Source organism: Haliaeetus leucocephalus, unplaced genomic scaffold (assembly GCF_000737465.1).
Source record: "Haliaeetus leucocephalus isolate CR32 unplaced genomic scaffold, Haliaeetus_leucocephalus-4.0 Scaffold164, whole genome shotgun sequence".
In the NCBI taxonomy this organism is placed as follows: Eukaryota; Metazoa; Chordata; class Aves; order Accipitriformes; family Accipitridae; genus Haliaeetus; species Haliaeetus leucocephalus.
Window position 1 is genome coordinate 501,015 of NW_010972600.1, and position 12,466 is coordinate 513,480.

The 12,466-nt window shown below is 41.7% G+C and overlaps 1 protein-coding gene across 4 annotated transcripts in view; it reads right to left on the reverse strand.

The window, feature by feature from the left end:
* LOC104829082 (uncharacterized protein KIAA1958-like) overlaps positions 1-12,430 on the reverse strand; it is a 25,194-nt gene extending 12,764 nt beyond the window's left edge. Inside the window, exons 1-2 of one of the 4 annotated variants that reach the window (XM_010563146.1) lie at positions 12,399-12,430; positions 1,498-1,608 (exon numbers count right to left, since the gene is read on the reverse strand). The gene's annotated coding sequence lies outside the window, so the exon portion shown is untranslated. Of the gene's footprint in view, positions 1-1,497; positions 1,616-12,200; positions 12,231-12,398 lie in introns of those variants that run through there. The other 3 variants (XM_010563147.1, XM_010563145.1, XM_010563150.1) reach the window with 3 other exon arrangements.
* Between the last annotated feature and the right edge of the window lie 36 nt (positions 12,431-12,466).

Genomic DNA, 12,466 nt, shown 5'->3' on the forward strand with positions numbered 1-12,466 from the left:
CCCGCCCCAGCCCCGGGCCCCGCCCCGGGCCCGCCCCGCCGCGGGGGCTCGCCCTTCCCACCCCCGCGTTCCTTGGCGGGGCCGTAAGAATTAGTGCTGGTGCAGGGGTCGAGGTCCCTTACGCTGGCGCGGAGGGTGAAGGCAGCATCCCCACGCAACCCCTTATTCCTGCCACAGAACTTCGCACCTGGAGCTCCAGCGAAAAAGAACAGCAAAATTTAGCACAAAGCTGCTGAAGTAGACGTACTGACCTCTCAATGTGCCAACTCTAGGGGAAACTTGCTATCTTACTGCTAAAAATACAACCTAAAAATGCTGACCGGTAATGTCGCCTCAGCCAAGTACAGAAACTTCTCCATTTGCAGTCCTCACAGCGGGGATAAGGGCGTTCCTGTGTCTTTGGTTCTTTCGATTTCTGTTCTGTCAATGGAATTCTTTGTATATCAAATAGCAAAAATTAACGTCCCATTTGGGAGTTTGCTAAGGGGAAGCTGCAAATCTCACTTAAGTTTATTGTCAAAGTGTTTATTGCAGTTTTACATATTTCTGAGCAGCCTTTTAGAGTTTAACTAAAATCATAATGTGGCACGCACCATTTTTTCCACCATTGGCTAAACTAAACTAAAATAACCAGTGCTGTAAGCTGGAGGACACATCATCCAAAGTTTCAACCACTGAACTGTGAGTCGGGGCCTAGCGTCCATTCCTCTTTCTTTGATCTGAGCCAAAACACTCTTTCCTTCTGTTCTGCATCACGCGTTACCTATCCACAAACCAGAGGTAATGTGTTAACTTCATAACACGCTCTGGATGAAGTGTGGTAGAAATTTGTTATTAAATAGTATTTGTGGTGAATCTGTGACTTGTAATTAGCTGTAATTGTTCACAATGAGATGTAGTAACCTACTTTTTTACAATACAGAACAATTTTAACAACTGACACCTCAACTCATTCCCAGGCTTGAGGATTTCACCTTTTTAGAGGCACTTTAAATCTGTGGTGACTCAGTCTGGGGGTGTATGTAGAAGTCAGTCGTGCTAGCAACAGGCAAAGAGCTAGCTCTCATTTTTACCTCTCAAGTGTTTATGAAGGTTTGCTGAGAATGATGGGAAATGGCTCCTGGAGGTAGAAGAAATAACTTCGCTGGTAAACAAGGAACTTCCAGAGAAGGGCAAGTTCCCTCTCTGTGGGATTACTTTTTACAGTCTCTGCTGGGGTCACTCAGGCCGATGCAGATGCCCACAGCTGGCTCGGGGAGAGCGCAGGGAAACCCAGGGTGCGGTGCCCATGTAAAGGAAAGGTGCTTCTCCCTCACAAAACAACTCTTACCAAGCAGCACCCAAGGTTTTTGGCCACAGAAAAATTCATTAGCTCATGATATCTGGTGATGTTGACAGGACATTTGGGAGCCTTGCACGCTTCCCACCTTTGGAGCCTTTGCTCCTATGTAATTTTCTACTATTGTCCCTGTTTTGAAGTGTCACTCTCTCCCTTACCTCCTCCAAGGTCACACAAGATACTTTGGGAAGCCTCCCACGGACCACAGCAGTCTGCAGAAGGACAAGAATCTCACTGAAATCTCACTAGCACCTAAAGGATAGGGAAGCCTAGGAAAGAAGGGAAAGAGAAGGTATTAGTTATTTAGAAAAGTTAGAAAAGTGATCTTAAAGCAACCTGAAGATCCCTTGCGTGGGATGGAAGCAATAAGCAAAAGTTCTCTGCCCTGAGAGCTGAGTCTGCACTCAATTTTTATAGGTTCTGAAGGGCATGCTTGAGGCAGTAGCTGGGATCGGCAGTGTCTGCAGAGGCACCAGTAAGAGGCAGTGGCTCCCAGTTTCTGTCGCCCACTTCTTGAGTGCTGCATTCAGCAGGAGCTGAGAGCCTCACAGATGAAAAATACCACAGATGGATGGCATCTTGCCTCGTGGAGAGGCAGCAAAGCCCAGCCTTGGCACACCTATCTGCTAATTTGGAAAAGAAAAATACACTCTGGCATAGTATCTGTAAGAGGTTGCCAAACCTCGTCCTACAGCAGTGATAACACACTTTCCGAAGTGTGAGCAAGAGCAAACAATTAAGCCCACTCTAGATTCAAGCAAAACTTGAGCCAATGGGTGGGTTTGGATCTGGAGTTCTCAGCTGAAATTGCCCCACGTGCACAAAAAGCACTTCTGAAAATACACTTTGGAAACTTTCTCCAAGCCTGCACTGCAAACCCAGCTGCCTCTTACTGGATCTTCCAGCAGATGCTCTCAGATGAATGAGGCATCAGTGAATGCTTTAGAAAATCACCTAGGCTGCTGGCTCCCTGAAGCCTAAACGGGTATCTCAAAATAGCTAGCTGTGCACGGCCAAGCTTTTTGGAACGCAGGCCTGGCTATTAGAGGACTGGGTCACAGCCACAGCCCTGCTGCTCTGTTTACATAAAATCCTTTTTGTTCCTTTGGTGACCACATGTGTACTTAAGTCCTCATGACAAAGCTGAAGAGGGAAGAATCTTGCTAGTGGACTTCTAGTTGTTGCAGAAGTAACTGGTCAACTCGCAGTATGAAATTAAGTATCTTGTCAATAAATGAAGTATCAGTTACGTATTTTTGTTAAGCCCTGACCTTAAAGAAAGAAAATTTAGCTAAAGATGCCCCTCTGAATTAAACTTAGCTCTGTAAGAAGACTTGTTTCGGTTCCTGAAAATCATCCTGTTGGCTGTCAGTGCTTGCAGAACATGAATAGCAGGGAGTCAGTCAGCACCAGATCTTCAGTGTTTAAGATGTGCCTGCCACTGGTTCTTCCCTTTCCAACTAGCCCAGCCATTAGGAGTTTCTTTTGTACAATGTTGATGCTGTGTTTTTAACAAGAACACATATGAATTAAATGGTATTTAGCAAATGCATGGTGTGTGTGCAGACCAGGTAGCTGTGCATAAAACTGGCAGTTCTGCAAACAAGGAGCCTTTTGTGCCTGTGTGTTTTGGTGCACCCATTAAGGCCCCATGGCTGACATAAAGCACCTCTCGCACAGTGCTCTCTGTCATCGCCCTCTGCATTTGCTGCCCTAGTATCTGAGCATCTTACCAATTAAATATTAAACATTCTAAAGGATATTGTGTTTCTTTTGTTCCTTTGGCAACCGAGACCTCAAGTGCTCTCAATTCACCCTGACTTCACATTTTGCAGGTTCATGTCTTAATGTTCTTTTAATGCTTAATTTAATACTCTGGAGTTCTTAATACACACTCATGTCTGTTACACAGAAAATTTGGTGTATAGTCTACTAGACAAGGAGATAGCTATTTAATGAGCAGACATTTCTCATCAGCATCCAGACCCTAACCTACAGATATGAGAAGTGCTGTGGGGAAGAGGTGGATGCAGCAGTGGCTGGCTGGACAGGAAGCCACGTTTATTCTTAGCACCAAGGGTCACACCAAACCCTGCTACCGATCACACTGACAGCTCCTTATGTTAGCCGAGGGGTGCACTCACTTTCAGAGGCCAGCTGTAACTATATAAATAATATTTAAAAGTGGCCAGTCTCAGTATTAAAACACCAGTTCTAGGATACTGGATGTAGACCACTGTTTCTTCTCATACACTGCCATCTAGTTTGATAAAATAAGAGCAACTCCGGTTTTAAGTCTGAAATCAGAACGTGAGATTTCTTAACGTTTTCACCATCTGAAACATAAACAAGTCTTATACGACAAAAGCAAAAGCCCCTTAACTTTGTGAGCAAGGCTTCCCTGCACTGTTTCCATTGCATAACATCCTTCAGGAACATATGGGCCAGCAAACAGAAGACGTCCGCTGCATAATTATGGCACTGACAAACCAATTGAACCTCAGCAGCTGCCGCTGGGGAGATTTCATTCATTCCCAGTATTGCCTTTTAAACTTAAGTGGCACTGGAACAAACACATCTTTGATCCAAGTAGGAAATCATTTGGAGCTTTGTGTTTAATAGAGCTGAAGCCCTGGGAAAATGATGTCTTTATTAGCCTGTATGACAATGCGGGCCTCATGGCAGGCACACAGTGGTTTGGTGTGTCAGTCCTCTTACTTTTTCAGATGTATTTGGACATATTTGTTCTTGAATCAATGCAGAAACAAGGACTTTAATTCAGCTGCACTGCTGAAGTGCCTATAAGCTGCATGCATAACATCAAAAAGAAGTATTCTGGAAGGGGGAGAGGGAGCACAATTTTGCCAGTTCCAAAATAGAGCTGGTACGCCTCTGTGTTTCTGTCCTTGTGCTACTTCATGCCATTTTGGGGTCACTTGTTTCTCCCATATCTCCAGAGGAATTAGTGCACTAATCAGGGTGTTGCATACTCAAATACAGAGGAATATACATGGCTAATATTGTGCTATATACACATATGTACTTATATATGTCTCCGTGTGTGCATATATACCTTTAGAACACAGGACACCTCTTAAAATGTTGCTGAAATTTCTACCAATACACTTGCTGATATAATTTAATGAAAAATACTTTCAAAAAAGACATGTGAAGAATCCATTAAGCATACATTTTGGTGTGCTCCAGGCATGCATACTTTAACCTGTGAGATTAGAATAAATCCTGCTCTGAATGGAAGCCTAGTGAGGAGGAGGTAGTGGTATGTTGGCAGCTGCGTGTTCAATATGAGTTTTTTCTCTCCTGCTGTGTATTAGTTGTAATGATACTGTACGAGCTAATCAGCACAAGGCCTAATTGTAATTGTGCTCCTCTTCCAGAACATAGCAATATCTATTTAGACCCGAGTACATACCTGGGCATGTTACGGGGATATTCTTAAAGGACATCAGCCCTTCATTGTGCATCACAGTAAAGAAGAAAAAGATTGACACCTTATACTGAGGCAAAAGTAAATATATCTTTGCAAACTTTGCAACAGTAAGCTTACTAAGAAAGCAGTAAGATCCATAAAATACTCAGTAATGATTCATGGAAAGTAGTCAATAGAAATTCCTAATTCATTCATTTGCAGTAGTTCATTGACTTTGGTTTGGCAATATAGCTAAAGAAGCTGTTTGTGTTTTCTTCCTAAAAAGATAGCATTGGGACTGTATTTTAAATACCATCTTGCTGTAATTTTTTAAAAAAGCATTGCCCTGGATCCTTCAGAAACTACTTAAAGGCTTCGATTCTTAGAAGGTTGCTTTAGAAATGCAAGTAAGAGTGTTTAGAACAAACCCACTTTATCTTATTTGCTGGTGGAGGCAATTGTAAACGTTACCAATCTAAATATTACTCTTAGCTACAAACAATTATATCAACTGAGAAATGGAAACTGGCTCGCACACAGCAAAATTGGACATGCTTACAGTAGGAGAGCAAGCAGCATGCAGACATACACATCTAATGGAGCTCTCTAGATGCTCTGCATGTGTATCTCTATCTCTTTTAGGGCCCCTTTTTTCATTTAAATGAACTGTGCTCAGACTATGAAATTCCCCTGTCTGGAGTCATCTAGCATCTGTGCAATATCCATTTAGATGGCAGATGCAATGGGAGACAACCTGAGGACAGAGGACATAGGTGATGAGCTAGCATTTCAGTGAACAATACCTCAGCCTGACAGGTGAGTGATGGAGAAGCTTTAGAAATAATGCATGAGCTTCAAGGCTCCCCATCCACATTAGTCTGTTACAGTGCTGCTCACCTGGTAGCTGCTGTTTCATTTACCATTGATCTCTCTTACAATGTCAGCTGTGGAGCTCAAAGAATTAACATAACACAGCAGACCAATAACGGACTTGGGAAAACCAGGTTACTGGTGTGCTTTTGAGGGAAACAGGCATCAGGGTTTTTGTGAGTTACGCACAGCCCTCGAGGTTCTAGCGTGAGTGAGACCTCTTTGAAAACCTGCTGCTGAGCCATCAAGACCCCCTAAGTGGTTTATCAGGAAACTGGCACCATTATTAGAGGGTAATAAAATAAAATCATTGTAAGGAAATGAAAGAGCATTCCAGTCCATTTCTGAGCAGATTTGTAGCACGGGAAAGCGACTGAACTGCACTAATCTTTCATTGCAAAAAATGCTCCTGAATAAAGAAAAAAGAAACGTAGAACTGCAGCTACAGAAGAGAACAGAAATTATGTTTATTTCCCTGCCCTAGGATAGCACCAGGAGATGTGCTTGTAAGGATGGTTGTTTGTATAAATAACTGTTCATTCTTGGCAGTGGAATGCAAACTATGCTGAAGGGCTGGAAACAGACCACTTTGTAAAGCTGAGGCCAGAGTAAGGGAAAGATGAAGAGAGGCTGCGGGAAGGAAATTCACATTCATTTTTAGCAACTTGGAGAGTTTCTCAAGCGTGTTTGACATTTTTAATTATGCTGATGTAGAGCCTATTCCAAGGACAAAAGAAGTCAGGATTACAGGATAAACAATTAGGAAATTTCATACCAGCCAGCTAGGGGTAGTGTTGCCTGTGGGTCTGGAGACTTTGCTGAAACACAGAATCATCTTTCATACTTTCTAGACAGATGGAATTTGAATGTCTTGCAAAATCTTTACCTAGGTCAGGAGACTCAGGTCGTGGTCTTACAAACCTTTACCAAAGGCGTATTTTTTGATAACCCACATTAGACAGGAAAGAGATTAGTCTGAACTGCTGCTATTTGTCCAGGCTTTCCTGCAAGGTTTCCTGACAGGGTAGGAAACAATCTTGCTATGTTTGTATGTCTTAGAATCTGTAACTTTTCAATGGAAAATAAAACTGAAATTTCTTGTGGAGAATAAGATCAGCTCTACGGTATCAAATCACGGAGTCATGGCCTGTTTGTCTGTTTTCCATGTTCAGAACATCCTGCACCATGACCGCAGCATCTCACTTTACGTGTCTACCAGTGGAAAAGAGCTTAATGTACTTGCTCGCCCACCTTCCTTTCTCAAGAATTTGCAAAAGAAAAAAGAACTACATTTTAGTTTCTGTGTCAAGGGTGATATATATGGCATTGGAATGGCAAGTTTCCCATTTGTTGTTGTGCAGAAATGTTTCAGAAACATCATACAGGAGTGGTTTCTAATGCACACCTGCTCTATTTGCCTCAGACAGCCTGCTTCATGTGCCAATTCAGGGGCTGCTACTGGCACTCCTAAGATGAGTATAGTTGAATAGGAACTTGCATTCTCTTTGAGATAATGGAAAGTCACAGAGGAGGTATCCAGCTTTTGGGCATGAATAAATCATTAAGGATATGAATTATTCAGTGATCATCCCTACAACATGTGCTACATTCAGACTCAAGAAGCAGTATCCCTATTGTGTGGGTTTTCTTCCCAAACATTACAGATGTATGACAGGGTAATGAAAATCTAAATATTCTAATGAAGTGATGGGAAATAAATTAAAAGAATAATTTTTAAAAAAGCAGTGAAAAGCTGCTCAAAAGAGTTGTGATACCTCAGGCTGGCATTACAATGGCCAGACAACCTTTTAACTTCGTGGCATTGTTGAAGCAAGCTGTCCACAACAGTTAGAATCATCATGTGAAGTATGAATAAATAGTAGCTCAGGAAACTGGAAATGCAGTTGGAGGAAAAAGTTGGAATTATGGGCACAGAATCAATACAGAAACTGACCCAGTCTTCTAGTAACCTGTGTCTAACACAAAAAAACCAATATGGGTATTACCTGGATTTCTCAAATGCCAATATGCAATCTTGGTAGTACTTATTAGCTAATTCAAAATTTCTGGGCTTAGATATATGTTGTAAGATCAGTATCTTTGCCCTATGGTGCTTTTTTAACATTCTATTTATTATGAGCTGAAATGGGTTTAATTAACAGAAGAACTAGGCTGCAGTGACTGGAAGGATGGCACTGTTAAATCTGTTTCGCTGTAATTATTTTAATTCCACAGCCCAAAATCACAGAGCCTACGGCCCAGGTAAGCAGGGGCAAGCCACGATCCCTAAGCAACACATGCTGACATTTTTATTATCTTAGAAGGCTGCAGTGAAGAGTTGCAGTTCTGGTGTAAGTTGCAGGGGGTATAATCAAACCATAGATTAATCCACATCACTCCAACACAGACTGGAAGAGAAAAAAAAAGTCCTGTGTTGAATAGCCAGGAAATGACTGGTTCATCCTTCACAGGAAATGAGTCACCCAAAAGCATCCCGGAGGAGCAGCGAAGACAGGGAAGTTCTGAGATAACATGGACTGATAACAGAACAAGGCATACAGATATATCTCTCATTTTGACACAGATTAGAAAGAAGGAAAGAAACATAAAATATGAGCTGTTGTGATTACACTTAAAATTTTAAGTTGATATAACTGCTTGCACCACAAAAAATAGCTGTAGATACAGTTTGGCAGTCCTGTTAAAAGGTGAAATCAGAATGTGCAATGGCAACACTAAGAAAAGTTCCAAGTGCGGATACATTTGCCTGCAAAGTGCTTTTCATCTTGTCCCTGGAAGGGGAGGCCTCAAATTGCTGTGGTGGCACAGCTGTCACAAAAATCCAGCTTAGGGAATGTGTAAACTGGCTTGAAGCATTTACTGCTATTTAATTCTAAAGGTATATTAAGCTTGATTCCAAACTAATTTATTTATCAATTACCAATTGGTGTACTTTTTGATAATACTTTATGCGGCCAAACTCTTATGGACTGGTGGAAAAAATACTCCCCTTGCTAACGATGTATACTGCTTGTAAAACCATACACCTGCAGTTAAGAAATGAACATAGCCAGCTCTCCAGCAATCCTCCAGGTACCCACACCTCTTCCTCCAGTAACCCCAGCTGTGTAGCTTGTGACTTCTACCTGTGACACTTCTGCTCCCTCTCCTTTTGCGTTCCCTTAAGTATGAGCTGAGTGAGAAGGTATCTGTGCTCTCAGTAGTTCTGAGTCATGTGTGAACTGAGTGGCTGATCAGAAGCCATATGTGTCTTTTTGTTGGACTGATAAATGCAGCAGTGGATTTGCTCCTTCTCTGCTAGCTCTAGACTAACCATTTCCAGAGCTGTGATGTGGCATCATGAATGATGCACAAAAGAATGTTCTGGCATCCTAAGATGTTGGTAAAGCTGCAAATACTCTTCTAAACAAAACAGCCATGTTAATTGAAAGGGGTTTAAAATAAATAAAAGCAACAAAAAGAAGGAAAAGTATTTGAAACACCCCCTGCCCCCAAAGTTTCTTTGGGACTATACTGGTAGCGAAGTTTTATATGAAAGAGTTTCCTGGTTTAGGACCTTGCAGGGTACTGTGAATAACGGGGGAGGAGGGGGAACTTGCAGGAAAACATTTGTCATTGAAAACCTTATCTAGGATATATCCTTATGCACAGTAGTTTGGGTTCCTGAACACAGACCATATTGTAGGAGGGTTCTTGTTTTCAAGTCACTCGTAGAAACGATGGGTGGAAGAGGAAGGAGAAGGGGAAAAACCTTTGCTAGTTTGCAAAGGAACATAGTTATATAGAGAAGTGTCCTGTGAATGTAGTACAGGCTTCAGAGCTATTTTAAAAATACAAAGGAAAAAAGGCAGGAAAAGGGTCTTTTTTTTGTTTCAGAGGGTTTTTCTTCCCTGCACGGTAATTTAAATTCACAGAGATAACATAGGCAGGAAGGGCTTAAAAAGAGAAAAACCTGGGTGTGCCCTGCCAAGGCCTTTCTAGCAAGTGAGTAACCGGAGCCCAGGGGAGGGTGGGACCATTTTGCTGGGTTGTACAAAAGAAGCTGATTCATATTTTTTTCCCTTCTCCATCCTCTTTTTTTTCACATGACCATTTTCATGTGGGTTTCTTTTTCAAAACAAACAAAAAGATATACAGAGGCAGGTCCTGCTCCAGCTGTTTTTTTTAATAAAGTATTATTTTGTTCTTAAATGCATTTTCCTGTTTGGTCCAGAGAAAGACTGTGTATTACCCAACAGTATCGCTAGTCAGTTTGCTACCATATTATCTGAAAAGATGCTGTCTAACAAATTCTGTTAATAATACAGGAAAAGCTCTGATAAAATGTTGCATAATCAGCATCTCTGCTGGAACTATGGAAAATGTGAGCGAGCTTGCACGAACCCTAAGAGTCTTTCAAGTTAGACCACAATTGTACAGGAGAGGTCTTTGAAAAGTAATAATTCTTTGATGGCATCCACCTGTGTTTGTTTTTCCAAAGATATCTGAAAAGCAGATGGGATATCTGCACATGCAATAAACTAATGCCACTAGAAAACCAGATATTGTTCTTACTAGTGATCAGTATCTAGCATTAATGATTTTTTTCGAAGTCTCTGCATCATGTTCAGGGTACGTTTCTTTAGGGTACACGTCTTTACAAGTCAAGTGGAATATCCAATATTAAAAAAAAAAAAAGGAGTGATTCTGTCTCCATACCATCCTCTAATATGAAGGGATTTCTTACTTAGAGTATAGAAACCAGATTATTCTGAAGGGAAAATGAAGTGAAACACCTCCATGGGAAACAGCTTAAAACAGGCGTAGTTCAAGAAAATGCATTGTGGCTTGTGAGATGGGAGTTAAATTCCTGCTCTGCTTTGATCAAATCACTTTATCTCTTGGCTCTCAGCTCAGCAACTCTAAAGTGGATCGCATAATCCCATCATTTTCCCATTCTTTGCCTCATCTAAGTTGTAAATCTCTTATCTATGGCAAAAGCTGAGCCTTTCATATGCAGTACCTAGTAAAATAACTTTGATTTCAGATGGGGCCTTTAGTCGCCTGTAGCAATAGGTAAGTACATACTTCTTCTCCATTTTAAACCTCACTGCTGGAACAAGAGTCAAATGGCCGGTGAGCCCAATAAATCAAAGATACAGACATTAGAGCTACCAGCTCTTGGTGAGATCCAAGGTCAATGAAAGCTCCTGCGTTTCACAAATGGTGACAAGAGTAAGGCAGTAAGTTGATGTCTGGTCCTGGCCACCAAAATACCTGAGCATTGCCCTATGCTCTGAGAAAATAAAGCATCTGGCCATAGGAACTCACCCGGTAATACATGTGTAGGAGAAAATAATAGACGGTTTCACTTTTAACTTTTTTTTTCCATATTCATGTGTCTAGTGTATGCTTCAGAAAGAAATGAGAAATGCATGTCTGTACCTGTCAAAGCTACCTGACATTAAGCAGAAACACTGCCCAAGGATATGACTCCGAATTTCATTTGCACAGTATTTTAAAAATCTTTCTCTAAACCTTCACATACATACCCCTGACACGGCTGTGTTACAGCTCAGGTGCTTCCATCGGTGGCACTTACCTATATTAGTGTTTTACTGTTTATCACTGACAATAGAGACGGATTGACAGAATTGTACAAATGTTTTCACAAAAATCTCAAAAGTGGGTGGGCTGGTGTGGTACGAAGGATCCTTTCCACTGTAAGACCAGTATTATGTTGCCTAGAAACTCTCAAAACAGGGTTGCAGCTAATGAAGCCAAGATCAATGTGGACTGGACATTTGATATTTGATTTAATGCTACACAAGGGACTTGTAGCGAGGTCTGGGACAATTAATTCTTGTGCTGCAGTCAACGGATAGGGTTATGACAAGTGAGGCAAAGAAAATGACTAATTGCTAGTAGAATTCCCAGTGAGCAAATATTGTCTATATTTAAACAGAGACACACAGTATTTCATCTATGGAAGCAAACTGCTTTATAGAGTGATGTTAGTGGAGAGGAACCAGCAATGTCCTGGTAGACAGGAGGATGACTGAAATATCTGCTTGGCCTCCACCACGATCCTGGTCCTCGTGTGCCTGTTCCTGCACAGGAACAAACTAAATGCACTGGCACCATTTACAGCGGGAACCAGACAGACACACACGTCTCCCTTATTTTTTTTAGGGGCCTTCATCTTGTGGCTCATAAACAAGCTTGAAAATCATTTTGAAAGGAGCCACAGAAAGTATCTAACACAATTAAATTTAGGTTTAAATTTACTAAATTAGATGGCCCAGCACCTGAAAAGAGAATCTTCTAGAGGTTTGAAAATCCCCAAAGATAGAAAATCTGTGGGTTTTACCTGTATCTCTGCAGAAGTTAGACCTACAGGCAATGACACACATTAAAAGTGAAATAAGCTTATCTAATTAACCACTGAGGTCCACCTGACTGGAAGAAGAGCTGTTCTGACCAGAAAACGGTGTCAGGACTGTAACTTAGGAAAAATATTATCCTGATGCCTGAGCAGAGCAGGTAGGTGTTATGTCTTACCTCACAAGTTCTCTCTTTCTCTGTCTCTCTCTCACCCACTGGGTAATCTTTATCCTTAAGACATTAACTGCAACTAAACAGACTTTATCCTGTATCTTAAATAAAACTTTTAAGTGCTGTCTAGCGCCATTAAAAGTCCCCAGACTGGCAGTGCTAAATCATTAACCTAATTTCGGCGAGGCGCCCGCTCTCCCTTACTCGAGATGGCAACGGAAAGGAGTGCGCGGCTTCCCTGCCCTTAGCCAACATGGCGGGGTGGGCGGGGG